This window comes from Balaenoptera borealis (genome assembly GCF_965194805.1).
Source record: "Balaenoptera borealis genome assembly, chromosome: 14".
NCBI classification, from domain to species: domain Eukaryota; kingdom Metazoa; phylum Chordata; class Mammalia; order Artiodactyla; family Balaenopteridae; genus Balaenoptera; species Balaenoptera borealis.
The window spans coordinates 69,213,514-69,238,019 of NC_138875.1; the positions used below are offsets into that span (position 1 = coordinate 69,213,514).

Below are 24,506 nucleotides of genomic sequence, written 5' to 3' on the forward strand. Positions count from 1 at the left end.
CATGCAGACTGTCTTAACATCTCTTCTCTAAACCCATGTTTTAATTATACTTCATGTATATATTTTGGTATTAGTTGTTCTCTGATTGTTGCATATTTGTTAGTATTTACTCTCCTGTTATATTTGAAGGGAGGGACTATATTTTAGCAATAATATAATAGCTACAATTTATTGAGAAATTGTGATAAATTGTGTTAACTGTTCAAAATACTCACTGCTCTACTCTACCTGGCCCATCTAAAAAGAATCCTTCCCTTTGAGATGAGTATAATTCTTGCTCCAGTGATGTCAGGCTTGGCCATATAAGTAGCTTTGGCCAACAGAATATGAGTAGAAGTGGCATATGCCACATCTGAATAGAATTTTAAGAGCTATCACATGATTCCATCATGCCTGTTTTCCTCTGTCATGAAACTGGCATGTCTCAGATATGGGGCTGAGTCCAGTCTAGGTCCTGGAAGAAAAAGTTGTGGAGCACGCCTACAGTTGACCTGCAACTAATGTGAATAAGCAATTCATGTTGAGTGAGAACTGAACCTTTGTACCTATAAGCCACTGAGATTTGGAGATTATTATCCCAGCATAATACAGCATAATAGCAAATAATATTCCTCTTCCTGCAGCTGCTTTCCCCACCCTTACCTTTCCAGTATACACAATAACATTAACAACATTAGAAATTCCAAGAAGTTACCTGGGGAGTCCTATGGCTTTCTCTACCCCTAGTCAAAGTGGAGCTGGGGGCTTCCAAGAAGATTAAGCACTGAGAGTACCTGTGGTAAGAGAATTTCATTCCCCATTTGGATAATCCAATCAGCTGTTCAGGCACATCAGAACACAGACCAATGGGCCTCACCAGGCCCAAGAATTTACATCTCTCACAAATTTCTAGGTGCTGCTGCTGCTGCTCTAGGGACTACACTCTAAGAACTACTAGGTTAAGCAATGAATAGTTGATCTGCCCCGATAATTTGAGAGAACTAGCAGAAAGGGGGCAACAATAGAATAGCTTAAACTCCCATTGTTTGGCATGGCAAAGATGCAAGAACTTCCAAAATTAGGTATCATAGAAGGTGGCTTGGGATATCTTGCCAAGATATCTTAGGTATCTTGGGATACCCTACCCAAGAGGACTGCCTGGAGGCGAGGGGATTCCGGTAGCAGGAGGCTTTAGATTATATCTCTAGAGATGGACACTGAGAGAGGTTGGAAGAGACAGAACTGGAACTTAGTCTCTCATATTAAGAAACTGTGATGGAGAAGTTCCTAAAGTGTCCTTCAAAATACTCATACATGTGCTTCCATAAGAGAACTAGCATTTGTACACCTGCCAACGGTGACCAGAGAAACTGCAACAATCAACAGTGAGTGAGCTACAAGTGCACCAGTAAAGTAAGAGACATTAAACTCTCCATTTCCTTCCTTCTAATACACTGGAAGAGCTAGATATCCAGAAGAGATGGGGAAAAAAATTTCATGATGAAGCCTGGGCCACTGGCTCTGGAGAAAGGGGAAGGGAAGAACTTTAAACTGGAAATACTACTGGAGTTTTAAATTGGAATTTTTTAAATACCCCAAAGCACACAGAAAGTTATGGAACTGGGAATCTGCCCAGAAAGAGGGATTTGACAGAACGTGGCTGAAGGAAGTGATTATAGGAAAATAAAGCCATGTCATGGATGTAGCCCCATAAGCCAGATGCTAATTTACCATATCAGCACCTTTGTTTTCCTGATTATGTGCATATCTTTTATAATCTGTTGATGATGCTTACTTTTCAATTTTCTTTAGGAAAGATTTTTCCTATCTATGAAAAAAGACTAAATTTGTGTATGATAAGATTTTATTGATCTTCATTTGCTCACTTCAAAAGGGAAAAAAATCCTCAGGCTTGTATATTCCTTAGAACAGAATTTAAAATGAAACATCCTCTTTCTCTTTCAGTATCAGGACTTATTCTTTATCTCTCCTTTTTCTACGACCTCTAAGTTCCTCCTGTTATCACTTCATGTTCAACACTGGAAGAGATGATACTTACCTGGTGATCCCTCCCAGGATTTTTACATCTACCTAACTGAACTACAGCATTCTTCACTGCTTTAATATCCTCTTCCAGAACAGAAGGAAGCAATATCACTTGGAAGCCATTTATATTAAGCCAAATTTCAACTCACAAAAGAATTTGAAATGACCTGATATTGTAGTCTTTTATAGACTTCACACCAGATGCTTTCCATTTTATAGACTCCCCCAAATTTCTTACTGCTACTCTGTGCCTCTGTGTCCAATGATCATATATAATCAGCAGAACTATAAAACATCATAGATTTACATTTCTGGTTACTGACTTAGGTTTACAAACTTTGGTTTCTCTCATTTGGGAGAAAAATTTTTCTTCAGCTGTCTTACTGAAACACAATCATTAGGGTGAACTCTACATGTAGGAAAATTACAGGAATACAATAGGTCAGAGATAAATAATGAGAAGAAAACCAGAAGCTAACTTTTAATTTTCAAAAATATATATCTAAATTCTAGAAATGGTCAATTATCCAAGTTTATAATAGGCACAAAATAAGTCTTCTCTTGGGATGATTATGTTAGACAGGGTTAGATTTAGCTCCAGGTAGTAGATAACTCAAAATAACAGTGGCTTACCTAAGAGAGAAGTTTAATCTTCTCCTATATAAACAAAGTCCAGAGATCAGAAGTTCACGGCTGATATATTATGTCCACTATCATCAAGAATCCATTCCCCTATCTTGCCTCCCCCAATCTTTAATACATGGCTTTCATTACAGTTCAAATAGCTACTTAAGCACCAGCCATCATATCTACATCCCAGCCATCAGTAAGGAGAAAGCAAGAAAAGCACATCTCTCCCTATAAAGATGTCCTAGAAATTGTACTAGACACTTCTGATTACATCCCACAGGCCAGAATTTAGTTTCATGAATACACACTAGCTATGACGTTGAGTAGTCTTTATTCTGAGTGGCCAAAGGTCCAGTTAATAACGGCAGAGTTTATTCCATTTAATAACGGAAAAAAAAAAAGGAAGTGAATACTGGGGAAGAGCTAGCAATTTCTGCCTCAGTGATGATCACATTTTGTTGTTTCTGAGCACCAGGACTTAAGACCTCAGGCAAGTCAATTTCATTTTCTCAATCAAAAGTCTCCCAACTCTTGGCATGAAGAATATCAACTAGAAAAATATAAAGCATACAAACTTTCAGTTATAATATGAGTAAGTTCTGGGATCTAATGTACATCATGGTGATTATAGTTAATAATACTGTATTATATAATTGAAGGTTGCTAAGAGAGTAAATCTTAAATATTCTCATCACAAGAAAAAAAACGGTAATCATGTGACCTATGGTGGTAATCATTTTGCAGTATATGTGTTTACACAATGTTATATGTCAATTATACCTCAATAAAGCTGGGGGAAAAAAAAGAAAGAAAAATACCAGAATGTACAGGGTTATATTGAGAATGCCAAGAGATTCTTAACTTAGACACAGCAGTAAATTTCCCAAGGATTTTAAATAGCATTTGAGCAATGGAAGGAAATAAAACAATGCTGATTTGATGCTCTCTGTTTCTTCTTTCCCCTTGAGATCTTTCCGCCATGTTGCAGGTACAGACATCAAAAAATTCCACTGTAAAGCATCAATGGTATATAAAAGATGGCATACCAAACAAAAGTAATAAATCTAAAGAAATCATACAGAGTACCAAGAATGTGAAATGTGATTTGGCACTAAGACTAGCAAAGAGCAGCACAGTGTGTGATTAATCCTGCATGGCCACATTTACATCTCTAATTTGCTCATATAAATGCATTAAGCCAGATGGTTTTAGAGACTAGCACTCTGCATATACTCGTGGGTCAGCACCCACATCTTCTGTACTTTACGGGTGCCCAGGCTTTGGCAGGACCCACCCCTCACCCTTCATTAGTTTCCTAGCATAACCCCTTTATTCTTATTTTTCCCCACTTCCCATAATCAGCATTCTCACATCCAATATCCACCTATGCCAACATCTGCTGTAACCTTGCTAAGTAATATATTAGGAGGATGTGAAGAGGCAACTATTACTTTAACTTAGAACACATTAGGAAGACAATTTTGAAAATGGGCATTTTATTCTGTTTGTGAAAAATTAACACCCCCTACCAAAAATGAGACTTACATATTTTACTAGTATAAATCCCATTCCATCTTTTAAAGAAAAATCCACACTAATATCTGACATTGTCAAAAATTCAATAAAAATTATAAAACCAAAGCTTTATTTGTTAAATTCTAATACTGATTTTCAAGTATTATAATAACTCTATACTTATTGATCTGTTGGCATCTAGTTCCAACCAGACACATCATGTGAGTCTATTCAGTAAGGCAGCTGTGGTAGCAATTTGTTTCTAGACTAACAATATACTGTTGAATACGGTCATTTTCTTATACCTCAAGTGCCAGCAATTAATGGATTCTCAATTGGTTTTCAGTATGGAACTGTCGTGTTAGGAACTATACATGACAAGTGGATATAAAATAAAGATGCGCCTTAAGCATTCACAAGCTTAGAATTTTTGTTATATCCTAAAATGAAAGAAATCTGAAAGAGCTCAGAAAAGACCTGTTTATTTTAGAGAAATAAGGGACAAAGTAAGAATGTTACGAAAATATGATGGTGTGTCCAAAAGGAAAATATCCTCAAAGATGTGAACATGATTGGGGGGTGGGGCAGGGTGGGGGGCAACAGACACAATCCTCTCAGAGAAGAAGCTGAATCCCCATGGCAAATCTGCAGCTGCTCTACAAATGGTGGGAGCAGTTAAGGTGGGGTGGGGGGGTATCTTCAGGTTCACAATGCAACAAGGAGAGGCCCGGGGTGCAATCCCAAGACCCACAGTATCTACCTATTTGAGTCATGGGAAAAGCTATTTGAAATCAGCAATCTCAGGGGAAATATAAATAGTAAAGACACACAACTATCTAAATCTCTGTCTATGGGTCCTATCTCTCCTCCAACTTTGGATTATCATTTCTTTCTTCCTCTACTTCTTTAATACATATAAGAGTTTACCTCTTATGCTATGTTGAGGGTCACAATTGCAGGTCTGTCTCTCATTTGGCTTTGAGAGCAAAGGGATAAAACTCACTAAGAAATCTATTATTTCTTGTTAGAATTCATCCTTCTTGGTACAGTCAAAGCACTCCAATTATGATTTTCAAGAACATGCAATTATTCTGTCTTTAGTTATAATTTAATTAACAACCTCAATTTAGGTACCCTACTTATCCTTCTTTCTCTGAGAACTGCACCTTATCAATAGGATTGAGAGTCTGAAGCTGTGTTTGTTCTGCACCCCCTGGCCATAGGAAGCTGGACCAGTGTTGGACATCTGACCAAGTCAGGGCTTCAAACTACCTTGTAGGAATCTGGAATCAATACTCAATTCTATTACCTACTATCCTATTAGTCTGGTCTACTATCCTATTAGTCTATCCTATTCCTGGCCTATCCTAATCATCTGGACGATTCTCCTGTGAACTCAGGACCTAAGGCTGCCATTGTGGGTTAGATATGCTTGGTACCTGGCAGGCCAAAACAGAGAAGGTGGTCTTCAGAAAATATAGAGCAGCATGAACAGCTGCAGATAGAGCAGGAGTGATTAGAGACTGGTAAACTAAATAATAGCTCCCAAAGATATCCAGGGCCTAATCCATGGAACTTGTGAAAATTATGTTATATGGCAAAAAGTACTTTGCAGATGTGATCAAGTTAAGGATCTTGAGCTGGAGAGAGTACCCTGGTTTATCCAGGTAGGCCCTAAATATAATTACAAGTGCCCTTATAAGAGAGAGGCAGAGGGAGATTTTTCTACAGAAGAAGAAGGCCATGTGACAACTGAAGAAAGATGTCATGCTGCTTTGAAGATGGAGGAAAGGGATGTGAGCCAGGAATACAAGAAATATAGCTCTAGAAGGTGGAAAAGGCAAGGAAACAGATTCTCTCCTAAGCCTCCAGAGGAAACACGGCCCTGACAACACCTTGATTTGAGCCCAGTGAAAGTGTTTTTGGACTTCTGAGCCTCCACACTTTTTTTTTTAATTGGGGTATAGTTGTTTTACAATGTTGTGTTAGTTTCTACTGTACAGCGAAGTGCAATAGCATTCCCTGTGCTATACAGCATGTTCTTATTAGTTATCTATTTTATACATATTAGTGTATATATGTTAATCCCAATCTCCCAATTCATCCCACCCCCTCTTCCCCCCCTTGGTGTCCATATGTTTGTTCTCTACATCTGTGTCTCTATTTCTGCCTTGCAAACTGGTTCATCTGTACCATTTTTCTAGATTCCACAAATATGCGTTAATATACGATATTTGTTTTCCTCTTTCTGACTTACTTCACTCTGTATGACAGTCTCTAGGTCCATTCACGTCTCTACAAATGACCCAATTTCGTTCCTTTTATGGCTGAGTAATATTCCATTGTATATGTGTACCACATCTTCTTTATCCATTCGTCTGTCGATGGGCATTTAGGTTGCTTCCACGACCTGGCTATTGTAAATAGTGCTGCAATGAACATTGGGGTGCATGTGTCTTTCTGAATTATGGTTTTCTCTGGGTATCTGCCCAGTAGTGGGATCGCTGGGTCATATGGTAGTTCTATTTTTAGTTTTTTAAGGAACCTCCATACTTTTCTCCATAGTGGCTGTATCAGTTTACATTCCCACCAACGGTGCAAGAGGGTTCCCTTTGAGCCCCCACACTTTAAGAGAATAAATTTATTGTTTAAGCCACTGTGTGGTAATTTGTTACAGCAGCCACAGGAAATTAATACAGAGACCATGTGGCCCTAGACAAAGAGTCTGGGAAAATGGATGCCTGAGTTCTAACTGCTTCCTATTTTATTCCTTCAAGTGGCCTAGACCGCACATCTTGCCATTAGGTTCCACAAAACACCAGTGTTTCACTACAATGAAACCAGTGTTTCACTACAATGAAACAACATTTTGCTTAAGCCAACCAGAGGCTTAGTTAAGATGTAAAGAGGGCCAATAAAGTAAAGTATAAGAAGCTATGCAGTATAATTTGAAAAGAGCCATAATGCACGGTCTCCAGATAAAAATGTATTTGCCACAAGGTTGAAAACAGTGTCCCAAATCTCCACCCCAGTAGTCACTCTTGTAGCTTTAGGTATTATCTCCAAAAGGCCTTGCTTTAAAATGAAACTCTCTTTTTACCTGAAAGTGGAATTCCCCAATATAATTGCATCAACTGAACACATCAACATGGATTTGTCAACAAAATAATGTAACAAAGTTTATATTTGGCCCTAAAGAAATAGGACAAAGAAAAGTTACGTTTGCAAGAAGGAACTTGTAAAAGGCTGGAAAGTAAAGCAGCATCTAAAAAGGCAAAATTCAGTAAGGTGGCTGTGATACAATAAGAAATATACATTTGGTCTTTGTCTTTGGTCCCTGGCACAAAGTTCCTAAAACCCTTGGTATCTCTGCAGTGGTGAGAGTGTCTTTGGGAGGCGAAAATTCTACCTATGAACCTCCAATGCCTCCCAAAGAGTGTCTTTTGTATGCTAATGAGATGACTGTTCGCTGGGCCCTGGTCTTCAGAAAGACCAAGATGTGATTAGAGGGTTAGAGCTTTCAGCCCCACCCTCTGACCTCTAGGGAGGGGAAAAGCACTGGAGGTTGAGTTAATCACCAGGGGCAGATGATTTAATCAAACATGCCTACCTAATGAAACCTCCATAAAAACGCTAAATGGTAAGGTTCTGAGAGCTTCTGGGTTGGTGAATACACTGAGGTACTGTAAGGGTGGCACACCCAGAGAGTGCCCCTGGGAAGCACTGTGCCCCTCCCACCATATCTTGCCCAATGCATTTCTTCCATAAACTGTTTCCCTGAGTTGTGTGAGCTGTTATAGCAAATTATCAAACCTGAGGAAGGGTCATGGAATCCCTGATTTATAGTCAGTTAGTCAGAAGTACAGGTGGCAAACCAGGACTTGCAAGTGGTGTCTGAGGTGACTTTTGTGAAACTGAGCCCTTAACCTTGTGGGGTCTACACTAACTCCAGGCAGTTAGTTCAGAAATGAAATGAATTGTTGGACCCTCAGTTGGTGTCTGGATAATCAGAGAACTGGTTGTCGGTGTGGGAAAAACTTACACACTAGCAATGAAAAAGGTTTTAGCAAGTAGAGAACAGTGTAAGAGAAGTGGGTACCTAGAGAAGGTTAGACGCAAAAGCTGGAGATGATATGAGCAGATTTTCCCCACATTTCAGCCTAAGGCCTACAGATTTAGAAGATCAACAGAGAAACCAAAATGTGCTTCAAAAATGAAACCTATTTTAAAAGCTCAGTACAGAAATTATACTATCCCAACATGAATCACTAAATTTCAGTAGAATGAGAGAAGCAGTTTTCCATTTGCAACAATGAGAAACAATCCTTTCATTTTTCAAAGCTTGGAAAGTTGTACTTCTGTGAATAATTATTAGTCTATCAGTCTGTATTTACCTTTTTAATGGTATGTATGAATAGCTCTTTCTCCTAAAAGTGTTATCTTTCCTTGCAGTACCTTTATGGGATAGGTCTTTGTAGTGCTGAAATTCCTAGTATTCAATCTTCAACTCACATGAAAAGAACGATGTCATTAGAAACTGTTTGATTAGTGATGCAGAAAAACAAAATCCTAACATAACAGAAACCTAATCTAGGTTGAAATGCTACAGCTAAAAATCATGGGAAATAAAGATATACTTACCTAGAAAGGAGTCGCTGACAAAAGAAAAGACCTGGGGGAGAAAATACATGCTTAACATAAATTGGGAAGATATTGTATCATTTAGTGAAGAAAAAGCAGAATTCCTGAACAACAGATAACTAACGTGCTCATTTATTTCCTGGAAACAACAGGGAGCATGGAAGGTCAGAACAGGGGAGCAATCACCCAAACAGGATTATTCATGAACTCTAAATGCTTGTCACTAATTACAAATTACCTAGTAATACTGTGAAATGATCAAATAGGTTAATACAGGATTTGAATTAATCTTCCTGGGTTTAAGATTTTCCTCTAATCCACTGAACCTTAGAATCAGTGAAGTGTGATTTCTGTGTTCTGAGAAAGAACATTGGGAACATTAACATAATATTCCAATCTCTTGCCAGGCTAGTCTCAGATACAACTCTTTTGCTAGGGTAAAAACTTAATGCTTCGTGTTCTGATCTCTATTAGGATCTACCTTTTAAAGAAAGGTCCATTTGAAGTCACAGAGCCTCTTTGAGCCTCTGGAGGGCAGTGACTGTGCTCAAAGCATCTTTGAGTCTTCAGTGCTTAATAATTGATATGTTTGATAAATGAATGACACAAGTTAATATCTAAAACCTTTCTTCAAAGATTCTGCTTTTCCTATATACATAATTAAAGCCCCAAATACAATACCATACTCTAACCAACTAAGAAACATTTATATCTATCATTCCTTTATTAATTTATATCAATATCATATCTACCATTCATGTTCCAATTCTCCACCCTGGATTATTTCCTTCCTGATGTCCCTATCACTCTTTGTTTTTTTTTTTTTTTTTTTTAGTGCAATGACATTTCTTAGGTTAAATGGCTACTATTCTCTTTATATAGAATAATGGTAAAGACTGACTTGTATAGTTTATTCTTTTATCAGTGGGGGTTATGAGCCTCAAGTAGTGAAGAAATAATCCTTACAGGGGATAGGAGGTCAAAAGGAGAGGACAGAAAAAGTGCATTCTATTACTTATCTTGGGTGGTTGCTTCACAGGTGTTTGCTTGGTGATAAATTATACACCTTGTTTTGTACACTTTGTGTTTGTAGACTACCACATTTTAACAAAAAGAAAATGTGTGTGTGTGTAACCCCAAATATATAAAAAGAGAAACTGCAACCACGAAATAAGAACAGGTTACTTAAAAAACACACACACTACAGAGGATCAAAAAGAACTCTTAGAAATTAAATATATAATAAAAATTAAGGACTCACTAGGAGGACAGTAATACGATAAAACCTAGGAAAGTCTCTCCACAAATATAATGAAAAGGAAAAAAATTTGAAAGCAAGAGAGAAAAGATAAGGGAAAAAATTACCAGTCCAGAAGTGCCAATATCTGCATAACAAACATTCCAGCAAAGGAGAGTAAAGAAAACAGGGGGAGGAAATCATCAAAGAAATGATTCAAGAAAATTCCAAAGGATATTAATTTGGAGATTGACAAAGCCCACCAAATACCCAATGCAATGGATGAAAATATACTCACATCAAGGCATCACATCAGAAATTTCAGAACACTCAATATCTTATAAGCTTGAGAGAAAGGAAGATATTAAAGAGTCAAGAAGAAAGGATTTAGAATCAGAATGTCTTTAGACTTCTCAACAGAAACACCCTATTTAAGCTAGCTTGGGTGAGTGTCTAATCCTTGCAAAAGAATGGCAAAAGAGCCTTAGCTAAAACATTACTAATCTCATTGTGCTTGGGGAAAGCATAACCAAAAAATAAAAAGAGAAAGTGACCCATAATTATTCCTATAAACATAAAACATTTCTTTACATTATAATGAAATAAAAATGAAAAGGTGGGACTTCCCTGGTGGTCCAGTGGCTAAGACTCCGTGCTCCCAATGTAGGGGGTCCAGGTTCGATCCCTGGTCAGGGAACTAGACCGCCACATGCCACAACTAAGAGTTCACATGCCGCAGCTAAAGACCCGCATGCTGCAACTAAGACCGGGCACAGCCAAACAAATAAATAAATAATTTTTTTTTTTTAATGAAAAGGAATACAGGCTGAAAGTACTAAAATCAATTCACTTAATAAATGTCAAAAATATTCTTACTATGGACTGAATTCATATATTGAAGTCCTAACTCCCAGCACCTCAGAATGTGACTGTATTTGGAGACAGAATCTTTAAAGAGGTAATTAAGCTAAAATGAGGTCATATGGGTGGGCCCTTATCCAATATGACTAGTGTTCGTTTGTTTGTTTGTTTGTTTATTTATTTATTTATTTGTTGGCTGCGTTGGGTCTGCGTTGCTGCATGTGGGCTTTCCCTAGCTGCAGTGACCGGTGCGCAGGGTTCTCACTGCAGTGGCTTCTCTTGTTGCAGAGCACGGGCTCTAGGCGCACAGGCTTCAGTAGTTGTGGCTCACGGGCTCTACAGCGCAGGCTCAGAAGTTGTGGCGCACGGGCTTAGTTGCTCCACAGCATGTGGGATCTTCCTGGACCAGGGCTCGAACCCACGTCCCGTGCATTGGCAGGTGGATTCTTAACCACTGCCACCAGGGAAGTCCATGACTAGTGTTCTTGTAAGAGGAGATTAGAACACAGATACCAGACACCCACAGAGTAAAGGCCATGTGAAGACAGAAGGAGAAGACCGCCATTTACAAGCCAAGGAGAGAAGTCTCAGAAGAAATCAATCCTACTGGCACCTTGATCTTGGATTTCTACCCTCCAGAACAGCGAGAAAATAAATTTCTGTTGTTTAAGCCATTCAGTCTATGATACTTTGTTATGGCAGCCCTAGCTAGTTAATACTCCTAATACTCTGCTAAAATAATTACTACTAGTTAAACATGGTGGATTAAACATAAGCATTTAGGTCTCCTCTCTTCTAAAATTCCACTAAAATGACATTAAAAGGATTTTATAAATGGCATAAACTCACAATGGAAATAAAAGATCAGAAGATGAGGCAAAAACAGCAAAGTTTTAAAAGCTAGAAAGCAGATGGACAAGTGGTAACCGACTTGACAGAACCGAAACTTAAGCCACTGAGAAAAGCCAATTTATACTGCAGAATCTCTATCAAGCTCAGGAAGTAGCAGAACCATGTACCTCTGGAAGCTGAGATGAAGACAAGCTAGAAAGCAAAAGATAGGTTGAAAGTCTATTTAAGAAGCAGTTACATTTCCAGATGACTGCTCCTCTCTCTTCTGGCAGAAGCCTGGATAAAGGAAAACAGAGATCTCTGGGCTGAGAGATAACAGGCATGGTTGGAGGGTTCCATACTAAAAATATGTGGCTGAATTATAGGCTTATATGTTTGGCTCTCAGAACACTGACAGGCAGCCAAACATAAATCCTCAGACAGAAAAATGGAAGAGCTGGTGCTGGAGAATCTGACTACACGCAAGAAGGGGGAAAAAGACCCAAAGGAATTCTATCTAGTCAGATCACCATGTGATGAAAAGCACAGTCAGTCTCACCCTTGCTTAGAGAGCTTCCATTAAGTTTTATTGTACCTCAGTCTTAAATCTAAGCAGAAAAATAAGGATGGTAGACATTTTTGAGAAAATCATCTCATATAAAAAGCAGACACCAAAACAAACAGAAAGTAACTTGGAGAAATTAAAGAATATGCACATAGATAAAATTTCCAAAAAGTTACCATTAATACCCTTAAAGATAATAAGAGAAAATATTGCTTGAATGAAACAAGAATAGGATGTACTTAAAAAAGAACATTCAGGAGGAAAATGGACATATATACCCACTACAACATGAATTGACCCTGAAAAGATTATGCTAAGTGAAAAATACGGGAAATAAAAATTCACATGTTATATGATTCCACTTACATGATAATGTCCACAATAGGCAAATCCATAGAAGCAGAAAGCAGATTAGTGGTTGCCAGGGGTTGGGGAGTAAGGGGAATAGAGACTGACTCATGGGTAGGGGTTTCTTTTGGAATAATGAAAATGTTCTGAAATTAGAAAGCGACAATGGTTGCACAACCTAGTGAGTAAACTAAAAACCACTGCATTATACATTTTTTAATTGGTGGATTTTATGGTATGTGAATTACATCTCAATTTTTTAAAAAGGAATTTTTGAAATTAAAAATATGATAACAGAAATGAAATACTCAATAGAAGATTTGAAAGGTAAGGTAGAGGAGATGTCCCAGAAAGTACAGCAAAATGAAAAAATAATGAAATTAGGAGGAAAATAAAAAGCAAGAAAATTAAATGGCAGGCCCATGAGGTTCAAAATCCCAGTAACAGAAATTCTAGGAAGAGAGAATAGAAAGAACTAGAAAGAGGTAAACTGTCAAACTACATGTCTGTAAGTTCTGTAAAAATTTACCTGAACACAGAGAATCAAAACAGATCCACATTGGGCTTCCCTGGTGGCGCAGTGGTTGAGAATCTGCCTGCTAATGCAGGGGACACGGGTTCGAGCCCTGGTCTGGGAAGATCCCACATGCCGCGGAGCAACTAGGCCCGTGAGCCACAACTACTGAGCCTGCGCGTCTGGAGCCTGTGCCCCGCAACGGGAGAGGCCGCGATAGTGAGAGGCCCGCGCACCGCGATGAAGAGTGGCCCCCACTTGCCGCAACTAGAGAAAGCCCTCGCATGAACCGAAGACCCAGCACAGCCAAAAATAAATAAACAAATAAAAATAAAAGTAGCTATAAAAAAAAAATTAAAAAAAAAAAAAAACAGATCCACATTAAGGCATTTTGTTGTAAAACCGCAGAATGCTGGGGATAAAGAAAAGATCTTACAAGCTTCTAAGGAGAGAGAGGAAAAAAAACCAGCTTTCAAACAAAGAATCAGGAATCAGAATAGTACTGGACTTTGCAGTTGCAACAATGAAAACTAGATAGCAAAGAATCAATGCCTTAAGAATTCTGAGGGAAAATAATTTCTAAACTAGAACTAAATTAATTGTGAGAGTAAAATATATCTCTTGTGCTCCCTTTCTTAGGAAGGTACTGAAGAGCATGCTCTACCAAAATGAGAGAATAAACCAAAAAAGATGATGGGACCCAGGGAAAAGAAGATCCAAAAAGGTAAGAAGCAAATACATTCCCCAAATGATGATAAAGGGAAATCCTTTGACAACAGCTATGCAGCAGAGAGAAAGTAAGAAAGGGAGGAGAGAGCAGGAGACAGGGGCTTAAATTGCAAAGTAAAATACTATTTTGGGGGGTTGGCTCTTATACATGTATAGAATCAGGCTAAGTTAATCAATCCATCAATAAAGGTTTATTCTTATTTATATTCCAAGTGATAACATAAATGCTGTAATAAAGGAGATGCCACTCAGACACTAAATGAATTAATAAATTATGAATTAATGCTATAAATGTACTTTAAATACATTGTTTCCACATTTCTAAATGCCGATTTAATGGAAATTTGGACCTACACACTGAAGTATGAATGGGGAATCACTAACCTAAGAACCATAGTGTTCAGGATGGGTTGCCAAGCCTGTCCACTCCTGTCAAATACAGTATCCCCTTCCAAGTAAAAGGCATGAACTAGTTTTTTCCTGCAATAGTTGCAACAAATTCTGATTTGAATGAAATCAGTTCTTCCTTTGCCTCATTATAATCTATTCTTCTACACAAAAGCCAGAGTACTTGTTTAATTTGTATGATCATTTAAATGTTTGATATACCAAGAGCTATACTGACAATTATATTTTAGTTATAAAGCAATCCAAGACCAGAACATTGCCAATAATTTGCACCTACCTCCACCATTCCATCTACCTCCCTCTACCTCCCTCCTGCCTGAGGAAATATCTTACTGCTGTATTTATCATTTCCTTGCCTTTTTTGACACAGTTTTATCACATCATGCCTGAACAAAATATTATTTAGTTTTGCTTGTTTATTAACTTTACCAATGATGCATATAATTGTAGTTCATTCACTTTCCCTAATGTATAATACTGTAATGTGTGACTATGCACAATTTATCCTTTATCCTGTCAAAGGACACTTGGGTAGTTTCCTGTCTCTTTGCTATTGTAAACAGTGTTACTCACAAAATTCTAATGCACAGCTCCTAGTACACTTGTATAAGAGTTTCTCTACCTAGGAGTTGTAGAGTATGAAGTTTAAACTTTCAAAATATTGCCAAACGGTTTTAAAAATCAGTTATACCAGTTAATATTCGCACTAGCAAGGTATAACAGTTCCTCATGATAATCATCCCCTGCAAAATTGTGTTAAATGGCACTTCTATCAATCTAGTAGGTGAACACAGTATCTCACTGTGGTCTTAATTTGCATTTCCTTGATTGTAATGAGGTGGTACAATGTTGAAAAGCAGTTTGACAGTTTCTTATAAAATTGAAATATACTAAACCATATGATTCAGCAATTCCACTTTTAAGTATCTGTTCAAGAAAAATGAAAATATGTTCACAAAAAGACTTGTTTGTATACAAATGTTCATAGCAACTTTATTCATAATAATCAGAAAGCTGGAAACAACTCAAATGTCCATCAACTGGTAAATAAATAAACTGTGGTATAATCAAACCATTACATATCACATAGCAATAAAAATAAATGAATTTGCTAATGCTTGAAACAACATAGATGATTGCACAGTACAGACATTATGCTGAGTGAAAGGAGACAGATACAAAACTATGATATTAGTATGATTCCACTGATACGAAGTTCTGGAACAGGTACAACTAATCTATGATAATAGAAATCAGATCAGTGGTCGCTAGAATGGAAAAGAGATTGACAGCAAAGCTGCAAGAGGGCACTTGTTGCAGTAATGGAAATGTTTGATACCTTGATTGGGGTAGTGATTACATGAGTGTACACATTTGTCAAAACTCATCTGTGTATTTTACTGCATGTAAATGTAACTTGGACTTACCAAAAACAAGATAAAACATAAATCGGGCTTCCCTGGTGGCGCAGTGGTTGGGAGTCTGCCTGCCGATGCAGGGGACACGGGTTCAAGCCCTGGTCTGGGAAGATCCCACATGCCGCGGAGCAACTGGGCCCGTGAGCCACAGCTGCTGAGCCTGCGCGTCTGGAGCCTGTGCTCGGCAACAAGAGGGGCCGCAATAGTGAGAGGCCCACGCACCGCGATGAAGAGTGGCCCCCACTTGCCGCAACTGGAGAAGGCCCGCACGCAGCAGCGCAGACCCAATGCAGCCAAAAATAAATTAATTAATTAAAAATAAATAAATAAATAAATAAATATGTAGCTTCTTAAGATTTAATTTAAAAAAAAAAAAAAACATAAATCTATCATGTCATTCCCCAGCTCCAAACCCAACATGGCTGCCCAAGGCACTGAATGAATTAGCCTATACCCTCCAAACCTTGCCTATCATTCAATCCCCCATTACTACATTCCAGTCACGTTGGCCTTCTCAATATTTATTAGAAATTCCCAAATTTCTTTTAAAAAATAAAATACAAGGTAAAAAAGTAAAGGAGGAAGAATCTAGAAACAGTAACTAATCATAATGTGTGAACTTTATTTGGATTCTAATTCAAACAAAATGCAAGAGAAAATCATTTACAGCATTTGCGTTGGATTGATTGCATCAATGAACTCGATGAATGGCTTTCCTGAATTCACTCCACTTTGTCCTGAATCTTTGTAGTCCCCTCCCACTCTGACTTGCTTTGACCAATGGAATGGTAGCAAAGGTGAGGCAAGCAGAAGCTTGAAAAGCACTCATTCATTCTCACCTGCTCTCTTGCACAATTGGGCTTTGCTCTTACTTCTCTGCTTTCACCATGAAAACATGCCCAAGATTGCTTACTGGAGGAAAAAACATGTGGAGCAGAATCAAGATGGTCCAGTCCAGGCCCTAAATATGTGAAAAAGCCCAACCAAGATCAACAAAATCACCTACATCACCCACAGCTAACCACAGGTACATGAGTGAGTCCCTCCACGCCCAGCTTAGCACACAGAAACACCCAGCTGTTCCACAGACTCTATGTTTGCTCTTGTAACCTCTGAGGTTTTGTGGTTGTTTGGTATACTGCATAATTGTGACAAGAGAAAACTGATAAAGCATTTTCAGACAACTGGAAGTTCAACACTGACTAGATATTTTATGATATTAAGGAACCACTGTTACTTTTTTTCTAGTTATGATAATAATATTCTGGCCATATTGTTTAAAAGAGTCCTTATATTTTATACACACACTGAAATATTCTTAGATAAAATAATATGATGTCAAAATAATATGAAGGTGAGGTGGGATGGGAAGGCCTATCTTGCTCAGTTCTGACTTCCCAGCCTCTAGAACACAGCTGGCTCATTGTAGGTGCTTAAAGAAAGAAATCAAACCACAGCTGACTGAACCAAGTTTCAAATGCACAAGTTAAGGCAATGAATATAGACTAAGTACAAGGGAGAAGAAACACCTCTCAGGTATCCTCACAGAACTACAACCAAAAGGGGTACTCAATGCAGAGTGGCAAGCTGACCCAATTAAACTGTCTGTCCTGAAAATACAAACGGTAGATGGAATGAGGAGAGCCACTTTGGCTTAGGTTGTTAACTACTAGCAGGCTGGTTTCTCCATAACAACCCTTGCATTTCCACTGTTTGCATCAGGTGTGAGTACAACCCCGTTACAGTAACTTTCAGTGTTATGCACATATATCCTCAAAATAAATTCTCATTCAAAAGGTAATAAGTATTTCTTTTCTTTGGGACCATAAAGACTTATCTAATCACAAGACAATGACAAATCTGACCTTAATATGATCTTACACTAGTCACTGCTGTTGCACCTAAGACAATTTCTATTCTAGTGGGCTGCTCTGATTTACCCATTTGGAATAAAACCTCTAATGACTTAAGTATTAGAGGTGACGAATCATAATTAATTAATAAACATTTTCAAAGGACAATAGGTAACAGATGATAATCAGAACCTCAAAGCTTAAAATGAGAAGTGTGTAAATTCTCACTGACACCAACCTCAAAATAATCATCTTTGTTCTCTCTCCCCATTCTCCCCACCCCTACATCCAACACCCCAGTCTCTTCATCTTTGCCATTCTGCCATCCATTCTCAATTTATCTCTTTCATTCCCTTTCTTTTTTCCTCCACACCCATTTCAATCCCTTTTCTTATCCCCTCTTTCTTCCCTTCCCCTCCAAGCTTCCATTAAAATGAACTCATTCACATTTTTAAAATATTTATTAAATAATATATAAGAAATGAAAAATAAAACTATAAAAAGATATCGTTTTTACCTATCAGACTGAGCATCTCCTTCCTGAGGGAGAGAAAAAGGCAAACAGCAAGCTCACATTACAGAAGATGAGGCAAAGCCAAATGGGGGTTATCAATATGCAGATTTTACAAGTCTCCAGATGTGAACTGTCAGTCACAATGATTACCACAGCATTCTCACAAAAGCTATATATGAGAAACAAGAGTGCTGCTATAAGCATTCATTCTAAAAGCATTTGTTTAATGAGTTGGGGAAATTTTTGCAAACATATCCAACAATTTTCTTTCGCTTGTTTTTCAGATACTTGTTTCTCTTGTAACTAAGCTATACATAGATCCTAAAGTTTTATGCCAGCAATCTTGCCATAAAACTAAAGTTTTACACTTGTGACCTCACCATCAACTTTCTGGCAATAATATCAGGTCACAGACTCTACAGAAAGACAGAAATATACACTCAGTAGAAATCTTGATATGTTCAGAAAATTAATTAGTATTTGGCATGCTTTTTAAAAAGCCTTTCATTCTGGTTCTGTCAAAAGCAGTCTGGCACATTTCTCTAGCATACTAACAATCTGATGATTGGTAAACCAATGTTTTATTTAGGTCCTTTCTACAGTTCTTCAGTGTTGCATTTGCATACATACGTAAGAGCCAAGTCAAAAGCTGAGGTTCTAGATGAGGAAAGGGCATTTCATTTACAGATTAGCATCCTTTAATGCTTTTTTATGCTTTTAAGACTGCTTCCTATCAAATCAGACAACAGTAAGAAAGCAAACCAAGAACAAGAAAGTGCAGTCAAGTGTTCACAGCTGCAAAAAAGAGAAGTTACCTTGCAAATTTTCTTATTGTATTTTCAAAATCACTAATTTAAAAGAATAATCACCCCTGACCACATGTCAGATCCTACTTTTTTAAAGGGATTTACATACCAAAGAGATAGGTTGATCATCCTCATTCTATAAAAGGATAAAATGAGTATTATTAAGGTTAAATGGTTTCTCCAAGGTCACACAGTCAGCAAATAGCAGAGAAGGGATGCACGTTCAGGTCTGATTCTAAAATCCTATACCCTTAACCACTATGCTACTCTTACTTTATTCTTTGTTATATATTGCATTACATCTGTAAAATTTACTCAACATAAAAATCTAGCTATATCAAGACACGTACTTTTGCAAGAATGAAATGTTTCTAACTTGTATTTCTGTCATTTATATGACAGGTGACATGCACAGAAATTTTGGTTGTTCTTTATTAATTTCCATAGAAACGCAGTTGTAATCTACATTTAAGAATAACCCTGGGCTTATTGCTTGGATAGTCCCCCATTTTGAGAGATGCCTATAATAGAGAAACTATTGCTAATAATTAAACATGGAAATACGAAACAAACAAGAGAACATGAGTAAATTAAGAAAAAAAAGCACTTTACGATTATAGAACATACATAAAAGGCTATACTTTAGTATGGAAAACACCAAGTCTGAACACTTGGTTATAATTTACAATAATCCAAATTAATCTAGATTCTGATTAGCAAAATGCAGACATGTGCATGTGACAGACAATCATTGTGGAGCCCAACAAAGCTACAGAGTGAAACCAGGTGAAAAGATGTGAATAGGAAATTTGTTCTATTTTGAAGAAGGGCAAGATTTTCTAACTGCTGGGGTAAAATGACTGAAGTCAAATGTTGAGACAGAATTTGGATTAATTTCTTGGTGCTGTTCTCCTTCATTCCCTTAGGACGAAAGATCATGTCACTCAACAGTGATACTTCCAGCCAATTAAAGAATGGGTTTGGGTTGCACCTCCAAGCTGGAAAGATTTCAGCTGTAATACAGGGTCCACAACAAGGGTAAAGTAAGGAAGAGTAGGTAAAATGAGCTCTGTCACACAGGCAGTCAGTCTCATGGGAAGGAAAGAGCCAAAGAATTAGCATTTCTGAACTTGACAAGTGAACGTCACAGTCACACAGACTCTATATGCACCAGCAATTGTATTCTGCTCTGTCCCTTATATTACATCAGGTTTTAGGAACTATTTCTAGGTGTGCTCCATGTCAATCAAGGATTTTCCTTCTCCCATATGAACCAAAAACTTCTGTAGATTTTTAGCCTAATCGTTGCTTGTTCCCACTCTCCCATTTTGCTCAGATCACAGGGCTAGTGATTGGCAGTCTTATTCACAATACCCTACAGAGCAGGCACTCAAAACAAACTGACCACCTTCATTATTCAGCAAGTAAGCAAGCATTTTTAAAATTAATCTATTGAGGTGAAATTCACATAACATAAAATTAACCATTTAAAGTGAATAATTCAGTGGCATTTAGTACATTCACAATGCTATGCAACCCCACCACTGCTCCAAAACACTTCCATCACTCCAAAGTAAAACTCCATCCCCATTAAGCAGTTTCTCCCCATTTCCCCCTCTCCTTCAGCCCCTGGAAACCATCAACCTGTATTCTGTCTCTATGGATTTATCTGTTCCGGACGTTTCACGTAAGTGGAATCATGCAATATGTGACATTTTGTGTCTAGCTTTTTTCACTTAGCATATGCTTTTAAGGTTCATCCATGTTGTAGTATGTATCACATATTCATTTCTTTTTATGGTTGAATAATATTTTATTGTACATATATACCACAATGTGTTTATCCATTCACTCATTGACAGACACTTCCACCTATTGGCTAATATGAATAGTGCTGCTATGAATATGTGTGTACCTGTATTTATTTGAGTGCTTGTTTTAAATTCTTTTGGGTATATACCTAGGAATTAAATTGCAAGATCATACGGTAATTCTACATTTAACTTTTTGAAAAACTGCCGAACTGCTTCCCACAGCCAAGCAAGCATTGCTGAGCACCAACCATGCATTAAAGTCCCCGATCTCATGAAGTTTACATTCTAGTGAGAAAAAAATAAGTAAACAAGTTAATCACTAATTTTATTACACAGGTAAATATATATACATATAAGTGTCATGTCAGATGGTGGTAAGTGATATGAAAAAATTAAGCAGAGTAGGGTACAGAGAGTTATGGGAGGGTACTATTTTATATAGGATGGTCAGGAAAAGCCTCTCTGATGTAAACAACATGAAATGAGATCATTAAATATTTTTAGAATATCTCAATAGTCAGTGAAACATTATTTATTTTTTAAGAAACATTATTTCTTATATTACATTTTTCCAAAGTAATACTTTCATCTTTTTGGCTTGAATAATGTTCCCTTTGTGATTTTTTTCTGAATGTTAATTCAGACTAGTAACTTTATGTAAAGATTCTTGCTATTTATTTTGTACAACACAAAATAAAACCCACCTAGTGAATTTTGTTGATCACCAGAATGCCCTATGGTGACAAACCTACATTTCTGATATCATCACAGTTAGAGGTAATCATCAAATAAAATGTTGTGGAATGTCAGAACTCTATAGTAATTTCAAACCATTAATTTCCCAAAAGAATGTAACTAGCAAATTATGAATAACTCAGATAAAGTATTAAATCCCAAATGTGGGGAAAATACACTTGGCTAAGGGTTAGGAACCCCCAGTTCTACTTCCTGCTTTACTACCTTGGCTAAGTCAGTTACCTCCTCTGTATCTCAATTTTCAAAAAGGGCAGTGGGGGTAGGGGGACAAGAGATGATGTCTAAGGTCCCTTCCAGTCTAAAGTTTAAGAAATACATTTGAATAGTACATCTGGAAGCCTCTAAGAGGGAGCTAAAGGATCCCAAACATAGCTGTGCCTTGGCTGTCTTCAGTCAATTTAGTTGAGTGAAAAAATGGCTATCCATATCCGACCTAGAGAATAGCCCCAGTTTAAACAGATGAATTGAGAAATCAGAAGTTTACAGCCCAAAACAAGGATCACCGTCCAAATTGCTAAGGAATTCTAGGATCAACATAATATATACTGAAGGGTAGTAATATACAGAAAGAATTATAAGTAATATACAGAAAGAATTATAAGCTTCTGTGTACTAATATACAGAAAGAATTATATTCAGCACAGAATATCATAAAGCTGTCTTCTGAATGCCTAGTACATGCCTGGTATAGTTAGGCAAAATATATATAATATATATCATCATATACATGTATATGAACATATATAGAAATACATATCTAATATGCATAAGCATCCTCACTCTCATTTTACACATGAGAAACTAAGACTTAGATCAAGTAAATGTTAACAATCACACAGATAGACGTAGTAAAAAAAAGTGGGATTCTGATCCAGACAGGACTGAATGACTCCAATTCCGCTATCATAGTGAAAGACCTTAACAATATGACTGAAGATACCATTCTTCACTTAAGTTCTTAATATTTTATTTATATTAATAAACCTAGGATGTAAACAAAACCCAAAATCCTAGCTAAAATCAAATCAACTTTCTTAAGTTTCTTTATCTAAAAGTTGCTTCCGTTATTTCTACATTCTAAATTCAAAACTACCTTTCAACTACTTAATCGACTTTTCTTTTTTTCACAGACAACATATCTTTTAGAACAAAATTCTCCATAACATATTTTCTACCTACACTCTCTCCCCAGGTGATTTCATTCAGTCCTATCATCTACATGCTATGACTCCCAAATTATATCTTGAGCCTTAACCTCTCCATTGAAGTGCAGACTCTCAGATCCAATGGCCTCCAAAATGTTTCCAGTTAGATGTTTCAGAGCATCTCAACTTGAATAAAGACAAGACATAATTTTATCTTTTCCTTGCCATATCTGTTCATTTTCTAATCTTCCTATTGCAATAAATAGCACCTCTATCCAACTGATCACTCAAGGCTAAAACTTAGGATTCATCCTTGATTCTTTTTTTTTTTTTATAAATTTATTTATTTTTATTTTTGGCTGTGCTGGGTCTTTGTTGCTGCGTGCGGGCTTTCTCTAGTTGCGGCAAGCAGGGGCTACTCTTGTTGCAGTGCGCGGGTTTCTCATTGCGGTGGCTTCTCTTGTTGTGGAGCACAGGCTCTAGGCGCAGAGGCTTCAGTAGTTGTGGCCCGTGAGCTCAGCAGTTGTGGCTCGCAGGCTCTAGAGCGCAGGCTCAGTAGTTGTGGTGCACGGGCTTAGTTGCTCCACGGCATGTGGGATCTTCCCGGACCAGGGCTCGAACCCGTGTCCCCTGCATTGGCAGGCGGATTCTTAACCACTGCGCCACCAGGGAAGCCCCCATCCTTGATTCTTAACTTTCCCTCCTCCCCATATCCATCCTATCACCTAGTCCTATCAGCTCTACCACCAAAATATATTTAGAATCTGTCTTCTATTTTTTTTTTTTTTTAACTAATCAGCACTTTTTAAGGTTTTTTTGTAAAATTTTTATTGGGGTATAATTGATTTACAATGTTGTGTTAATTTCAGGTGTATAGTGAAGTGAATCCGTTATACATATACATATATCCACTCTTTCTTAGTAATTTTTTTTTTTTTTGGCCATACTGCGTGTCATGTGGGATCTTAGTTCCCTGACCAGGGACCAAACCCATGCCCCCTGCAGTGGAAGCACAGAATCTTAACCACTGGACCACCAGAGAAGTCCCTAGAATCTATCCTTGTCTCTTCTTCTCTACTGCTCACCACCATCACTCACTCAAACTATGCAACAAGAATCACCTCCTGGGCTTCCCTGGTGGCGCAGTGGTTGAGAATCTGCCTGCCAATGCAGGGGACACGGGTTCGAGCCCTGGTCTGGGAAGATCCCACATGCCGTGGAGCAACTAGGCCCGTGAGCCACAACTACTGAGCCTGTGCGTCTGGAGCTTGTGCTCCGCAACAAGAGAGGCCGCGACAGTGAGAGGCCCACGCACCGCGATGAAGAGTGGCCCCAACTCGCTGCAACTAGAGAAAGCCCTTGCACAGAAACTAAGACCTAACGCAGCCAAAAATAAATAAATAAATTAAATTAAATTAAAAAAAAAAAAAAAAGAATCACCTCCTACCTGTTCTCCCTTTCTGACTCCCTATAATCCACACAGTAGCCACAGTGACCTTTCCAAATCACTGATCAGATGATGGCACTTCCAGGCTTAAAACTCTTCAATGGCTTTCTACTGCACTTCAATAAAACCCAAATGTCTTGCCATGTCCTACTACAAAACCTCACGACCCCGTCTCTTACCACACTCCCTTACATCATTTCCTATCATAACTCTTCACTCTCTGTGCTCCAGCATGCTGCTCTTTCTGTACCTCAAGTACACTAAGTTCATTTCTGTCTCAGGGTCTTTGTATTTGTGGTTTTCCCCTATTAGGAAACTTTGTCCCCAAATCTTTATGAAGCTAACTCCATCTTGTTATTCAGGTCTCAGTTTAAACGTTACCTCCACAGTGAGACCAAATCACTACCTCATCAAATAATTTATTTCTTTAGAGCATTATCACTATCTAG

General features: G+C 37.8%; 1 protein-coding gene across 3 annotated transcripts in view; it reads right to left on the minus strand.

Annotated features, from left to right (window-relative positions):
• TTC28 (tetratricopeptide repeat domain 28) overlaps positions 1-24,506 on the minus strand; it is a 648,733-nt gene that overhangs the window by 411,392 nt on the left and 212,835 nt on the right. The gene's annotated exons all lie outside the window — the stretch shown is intronic.